Below are 7876 nucleotides of genomic sequence, written 5' to 3'. Positions count from 1 at the left end.
TTAGAACACAAGCTCTAATTCCAGTTCTGTGGCAAGTAGCCATCTCTGGACTTGATTCAGTTCTGCAGATACGTTCATTTCACACTCGGAGTTTGATGAATCTGAACCTCATAGCGCACAAGCATGTGGTAGCTGTACGTGAAGAGCAATGACTGACTGACCGATGAGGGTTATACAGTGACCACGCACAGAGCAAGATGTGTATGCTTCTAGTTAACTCTGAATACCTAGAAAAGACTTATGTGCTCCCTCTGCTCACCTCTAGAGAGACAGAACACTTTCCCAAGGAGAATTCTACACAAATCAGGATCTGTCCCACACTATTGATGGGAAGCTTTGGTTTAAAGTCTGAGAGCCAGGGTGTTAAACTACATGGTGGCATGGTTTTTTTTCAGACTCAGCACAGGCTGAGGCTGAGAGGGGACACTCCTGGAGGCCAGTTTACAGAAGCCAAAACTGTCGGACCAGGCTGGGACCAGTGCATCAATGAACGCTTTTCAGGCAGTGATTTTTCAACGTAATTATATCAAATCAGTACACGCAGTGTAGCATACTGTGTGGAAGAAATGAAGGCAGACGATTTTGAACGCAAAAAGCCATTTTGCACTAAACCTAATGCCTGTATAAAAAATGAATCTGATTCTGCAAATGGATTTTAAGTTTCAGGGGCAAAGAAGGCATTTTTAAGTAAGTTAATCAAACTAATCAGAATCAAACTGGCAATCGGAGATTACCGGTTAGTGAACCGTGTCGTATTAGCAGTAGTAAGGGTAACAGGTAAAGACAAAACCAGGTCCCCTCTAGATCCCAGGAGAAGCAAGGTGGAATCCCAGCTGTAACTGGCCAAGCTGCCCAGATTCCCTCAGTTTCCATTGCCGTCAGCCTAAGGCATTTCCTGAACTCGAAAACCCTCGGAAAACAATTAGCAGAAAGAGGCCGCTATTGTTTTAGTGTGATTGGTACATTTTAACCAAGGCCTGCCGAGTAGCAGCAGTGAAGTCTGATCCACTGCTGCTATTGCTAACATGTGCCGGGAAATGGTTCCAAACGGGGATGGGGGGATTCTGTGTATCAAAGGCGAAGAAGGGTGTTAGAACAATTATAATCCAATCAGATACATTTTTCTGATGGCAGGCAAGCTGTGGAGATTTAAAGCAGGTGCTGGGGGCTGGAGACTTGCCAGCAGAGACGGATACGCGTTGTTACTCCCGAGACTGAACCGTTTTCCAGCCGGTGCCACGCAGTGTCATATTTCCCTGCTAACCTGTCCCAGTCCTGAGCGGGGCCCCCCCGATTAGGTGCCAATCTTTAAAGGGCCACCACAAACAACATACCATAGGAGACAAGTGGACAGGATCCCGTCAGGTGCCCGGAGTACGTAAACGCTCACATGTGTGGAAACGAACACTAAGCAAAAGAAGTGTGGACAGTTTTGTTGCTTGATGCCAATTGCACTTTGCGGGCTTTTCTAGCTGTACATTTTTGCAACCTCTTCCTTTTTCCACACATTGTCTGTGGCAGTGCAGGGACCGCTGTGATTACTGCAGCTTTGCACGTCCCGTCCGTGGGAACTGAACCCCCCCCTGCCACCTGAACAGAAGCACCACTGTGGGGAGGACCGCAGTGCTCACCTGCACAGAGCTACACAGAGCCCGTCCTCGGTTTTCACATGTCAATCACCTGCTTGAGCAGTAAATGCAGGTACAGAACAAAAAAGGCAGCTTCCCCCCACGGCCATCACACTCCCCCCCCCCCCAGTTCAGCGGCTTATCCGTTTCCTATCTTTCTCTTTGTGCTGCGGGTCACGGGAGCCTGGAACCGAAGACGTTTCGGGGCTCAGTCTTCTGGTATTAACCGTCTCCCGTTGCTGGTGGGGCGGCAGGCGAAGATACCCCTCTCCACACACCTCCTCTAACCTCCCAGTCACACCTGACACAACGCCATCACGGTTCCCAGGGCAGGAAATGGAGATGGGACACCGACTCCCTTTTCCACTTGTAAAAATGGCAGGTTTATTTTCAGTGTCTCCCACCCCCCCGTCTAAGTCCTCCCCTCCCCCTTTCCCTCCCCCAATAAATTTAGAAGAAAAGAAAACAGAATGTGCCTGGGCAGTTTCGAATGGTAATTGCGGTGTAATTGAGGTGGTACTTAACTGCAGTGATGCACGATTGGAAGCACAGGATACAAGGATATTGTTTCACATTCGAGCCGGCCCGCACCTCCTTAGCATTTCTTATCCTCATGGGTGCAGCTTTGGTTTCAAATGTGAGAGCGGGGGCCAACATTATCTGATTATATAACTATTGCCATGATTGTATCTGAACCCCCCCCCCCCGTCCAAGGGCCTTTTTCACCTCCCCTCTCACTGGGGGCCGGCGTGTTAAAAAAAGGAGGTAAAAGTCAGCTCCTGCTTCCGCAGGCCGAAATAAACAAGAGTTTTGCTGAGGGATCAGTTGAAAATGACAGCCAGGTGAATACTTGGTTCCTTAGCCAACAGGTTCACTCAGATTGCAGCCCAGAGCAGGGCCCCTAGGTTTGGAGTCTATTGCCATAGGAAAGGACATGCATCGTGTGTTCATTTAAATGTAAGAGGTTCTAAAAACCAAAATGGCAGAGGCCTTACACATTGCTGGTGCTGATAGTCCGGATGGCCCAGATATCTGATGACCGAGTCGCAATCTTCCAGATGAGTTCAAATTTCACATGCAGGTATCTTTTGCAGAAGTCATAAATAAGCCATCCTGAATAATTCCTTGCATATGCCCCTAGCAGATATTTAAAATACACATTTGCTAGCGTGTGGCCTACCAACCCAAAGAACACTGCCTGAAACACACACTGGTTTTAACAATGCAGGCCGACGTCCTTTTCAAGGGTGAATTGTTTTTTTTTTAGTCTCAAAACGTTTATTTTATGTGGCTGGCAAGAACATTTCAACTGCCCCGGCTGGGATCTGAACCCGCAATTGTCCGGTTATGAATGCACACTGCAGGTTTCAGAATGCCCGCCCCCCCCCGTCAAGAACTCAGGACCAGAGCACCAGCAAATCAACTACAATCTTCAAAGGATAAATAGTCTCTGTTTATGTTGATGCAAGAACACAATCTGAAGTAGTTAGCGTGAAGAGTCTGCTTTTGGGAGAGTAGGTCCCACATACAAAGCTGCTTTTGTGTTACTACAGAACCTACCTGTAAGTAAAACACAGTGCCACACCTGAAACCCGACTCAAGCCAACCCCGAGCTGGTGAGCCACACACCCCTCCCCCGAATCGACCCATGCTGCTGCAGTGGTCCCTGGCCTGTCAGCCCCCTGTGCAGTGCCGTGAGGCTGCCAGGGTGTAGCACAGTGAGGGGTGCAGGTCACACACCTGGCCTGGCCTTGGGCTCCTCATCACAGGGGCCCGCTGTGGCTGATAAGCTGAGAACCTGCACAATGAAGCAGGAGGCGCTCATATCTGCTCTTGTCAAGGCTCTGGGGAGTCAGTCTGCTGGGCACAGAGGAGGAATTGTGGTTTGTCTTTAACACCGGCACCGCGGCCTATTTGACCAAATGAACTATGGCTGAAACTTCCCCCCTCACAGATATCCGATCGCGGCAGAAATCCCCCAGGCTCGGCCTCGCAGAGGATTAGGAGCGTGGCGCGTTCCAGCAAAGACACAGAGGAACTGTGGATTGTGAAGCGTGGTTTCAGCCATGGGGCATCGCAGTAGCACAAAGGAAACACTCAGTAGAAAAGGAGGAAAAAACATCACCTCCGTGAAACGTTCATAAGGGCAGGCCCACTCAGTTAAGGTCTGTCAGCTATGTAATGCAGTGTTGACAAGGGTACCAGGCAATTACATCCCAAGAACTGAAACTAAAAAGACAAGGTAGGCATCTTCAGAGTAAGAACAACAGCTCGCACGTCTCCCCTAACTCTCACCAGCCTTAGAGAAATAAGGGGTGCTTACCTTCAAGTTAGGAATTAAATGTAGGGACACAGGGCTCAGTCGTTGTTACAATAATAAGATTATCACTTTCGTGGTGCCATTACTGTAGCCGCTGGTGTAAATCGGTAGACGGCAGGCTGCCTCCGTTACTGTCACCCATGAAACGCAGTGTTACCACCTCGTAGTGTGATTTGCCAGCACTCAGAGCAGGGCTGGGCTGCTCAGTGACGGTGTGGGGAACACCATTAGACCTCTAAGGCAAACCAGGCTGCAGCTCTAAATGGTGCTGGGGGACCTGTAGGTGGCGCCGGTCACCAATGCCCTCTTATGGGATCAGGGGACACTATGCTCTTCGGTTGAGATGATAAATTGAAGTCCTGACTACTTTATCACTCAAGAGCCCCTGGCGCTGTCCATAAAACAGGCAAGCTGCTATGCTCCTCATATGAGGTGCAGAGGTTAGTCACCCAGATGAGTCCCACACTGCAGTGGTGAATGAGGTGGGTATTCTCCTACGTAGCAGATATGGTGCTTTAGGATCCTCTGACATGAAAGAGGGCTATGCAAACGCAAAGAACTATTAGTGATTATAAGCCTTAGAAACTGACGTACCCCAGTTCTCAACAATGCCCACTCTGCCTTCAGTACTGCCTGGCCTGTAAATGCAAATACACCTCAGCTGCCCCTCTGTCTCATCTCTGATTGCTCCACCACCCTGGGCTTCACCACACCCGGTGACACAGAGGCTCTTGTCTTTCTGGTTAGTGTACCGGCAGAGTTGGGACAGAGATAAGGAGGGTGTATGGGAGTCATTTGCTTCCTAGGTTAATCCAGAAAAGGGAAACATAGGAAGGCCGATGGAGAGTTTTTCCGTCTCAAGCGAGGAGAGGAGGAGTGTGGATAGAGGAAGAGAGGTGAGAGGGACCGAGGGCGAGGCAGAGCCAATTATTGCCTCTTAACCACTTCCAGAAACCGAATCGCTCCCCCCCCCCACCGATGGCTGAAAAAAATCTTTCTGAAAAAAAAAAAGAAGAAGAAAACAGAAAATGGGGAGCAGCGAGAGAGAGGGAGAGAAAACAAAATTAGTTGTGACAGGTCACATCCTGACATGATGTGACAAGGCACTTAGGGATGAAAAGCAAAAAAAGAGATGTGGCTCTCCCCGCTGAGGAAGGCTGTTTACACGGGCTGTGGACGCACGATTTTATCTTCTTGGGTTTGTCTGCTCTGCTCACACCTCTTTCCCCCACCCTCGCTTTTTTATACATCTTTGTATCTGTATTTTAAATGACTCAATTACTCTGGACCCCGCGGTGAAAATTACGGATGTTTTCCACTATTTCTCTTTCTCTTTGGACAACAGGACCCCCCCCGCACTCCTCCTCCCCCTTCCCTCTATTCTTCGTCCTCTTTCCCTTCTCCTTCGAAAATTCGTCTAGATTATGGTGTGTCTAGCCGAGCCGGAGGAATAATAAGATAAAGTGGTTTGTTTGTAAGATCCTCTCCGTATCCGCTGACACGATGCGCTGTTTTTTTCCACCCCCATCTCCCTTCTCCTCACCTCTTTCAAATCCGCTTCAAATCCGGCAGAAATGGCAGGGCCGCGATCCTCCCGTGGGCACGAAGAGCCGTCGTGTCAGCACGTGGAAGACTGGCCGAGGAGCGGGCCTGTCGCTCGCTGGGAAAGGCTCTGTCTCTCCTGTGATCCCAAATTGGATGAAGCAGTTAAGAAATGAATGCATGGTACAAAATATTTACAGTTTTTGTACAGCCTAATTATTCGTCAGAGTATGTCACCCTTCCCTAGGTTCTTAAATATGGTCAGGCTTTGCTTTTGTTACCATCAGCGCTGTCAGTGCCGAGTTGAACTGGACTCGGACACACAGGATGGTTTCGAGAAAGGTGGGCAGAGCATTCGAGCATTACACCCCAGAGAGACAGCCCTCACAGTCTGGGCTTTCACCTTTGTGCGAGTGCGGAGATTCTGCTGTCAAACTCTCATTCGTCCACACACCTCTTCAAGGGAATAGAGGCACTGAAGCTGAAGAACACAAAACACTTTTTCTTTCCCACAAGGCAAACTGTAAAAAACTGGTGCACTAGTAGGGAAGGTGAGGGCAGGAGTAGGGGATTTTTTCCTTATTTCCCACCAGCAGAGAAAGCAGTAATCCCTACCCTGCGATGCAAAACACAAAGGTAAACCCCTTCGTGTTAAAGCAGCACCCTCTAGTCCCAGCAGTGGCAGTGGCTTGAAATGGGCAGAGATGGGTTGATGTGACTTTCCCCTTGTGCGGAGTCTTCTGCACTATGCAATATGGGCAGGTGATAAAATGCCTCGCTATTTAAACCATTTTGATCCTTTTGGAGAAGGTAGGATTGAGCCATGTTCACATTACATGTGCTGAGTGTCTTTGTACGTTAAGTACAGGCTGGGTCATGTTACCAGTCTTTGGAACAGGCTGTATTGCACAATCGGGAGTCTCTCTTTCCAGCGTGTCAGACCAGTTGTCTCTGGGTAATAGAAAGAAGACAGGAGACCAATATCGCCGCCAGCATGCCCACCCAGCACAGATAGATATTGACCTGACAGATGGGCCAGTCCAGAGGAGAGCCTGTAATCCTCTGATATCTCCAGGCGCTGGTCTGTGCGTGCACTGAGGGCTACCCTCACCCCTCTCCCACTTCACAAAGCGACAGCATTCCTCAGCGGCTGCTCCCAGTGTAGACACAAGCTCCTACAGACCCCAGCGCTGCCGGAGATCTGTGTGGAATAAATGCTGAATAGATCGGTCACTCAGACAATGCTCAATCTGAGCCGAGTAAAACTGGGCAACATTTAACAACACAATCTATAGACACACATATGGAACATTAGTTGTGCCAAACAAAAAAAAACAAACATTCTGATGTTTAAGAATGCAGTTCACTGGAAGATGAGACAGAAAAAGGAACACTTTCAAGATGAGGCCATTAGTAAGGAGCTGATAGGGGTGGAATGTCTGAGGATGCGCACAGTGAACACAACCAAATTTTGAACAGCTTCTACAACGTGGCTGGGTAAACTGCTCCATGCTCCCACAGCTCTTTGGGCAAAGAAGTGCCTCCTGTTCTCACTTTTAAAGGCACTCTATGAAGTATCCATTTGTTTCCTCTGGTTTGTGTTCCATTATAAAAATGGCTGCAACTGAATACATTATGAGCATAAATGACTAGTCCCTCAAAGGATAGCATTACAGATGGTAAGATATTTGTAGTCAAACAAGAAAAGAAACGTTTCTTTTCTTTTTCACTCGCGAGTCCAGCATCCATGGAAAGGTATACTGCCAGGTGTTTCTTCACCATCGTGAGATACTCTTAATCTTAATCTGACACCCATCAAACCAAGCCAGAAAAACAGTGTTAGTGCAGTAAAGCATGCTAATAAAAAAGAACCAAGCATAACATACAAAGAGCAAGAAAAACAGTTGATGCATGTAAATGTTAAAAAGTGATCTGTGACCAACATTAACACTAAAATGCATAAGCAAAAATTAGATCAGTAGTATAATAAAAAAAAAATCACCCATTTATCATACTCCAGTTCAGATTCCTGAGTTTATGGAGATACAGACAAACAGGGAGATACAGACCTCTTGACATAGAAAGAGTGCTTGTGTGCCACACAGAACAGTCACAAAAACAGGCAGTGCCTCGCCTCAGATAATATGATGTAGAGAGTCACTGGATTCACTGCCTAAAGACTGAGGGGTTACAACATGGTCATGAGAATTGGGTCTTGAAAGACCTTATTGCTGTAATTCCCAGAGCCTGGCTTCAATACAATGCATGGGGTTTCTGCTGTCCGGATCCATGAACGTATATCAATCCATTTTTTAACCGCTTTCTCGAATTCAGTGTCACGGGGGAGCTGGAGCCTATCCCAGCATGCAATGGGCGCAGGGCAGGA

The sequence above is a fragment of the Lepisosteus platostomus genome, chromosome 21 (genome assembly GCF_059453375.1).
Source record: "Lepisosteus platostomus isolate fLepPlt1 chromosome 21, fLepPlt1.hap1, whole genome shotgun sequence".
Lineage (NCBI taxonomy): Eukaryota > Metazoa > Chordata > Actinopteri > Semionotiformes > Lepisosteidae > Lepisosteus > Lepisosteus platostomus.
Note: the sequence above shows the minus strand (reverse complement) of the source record.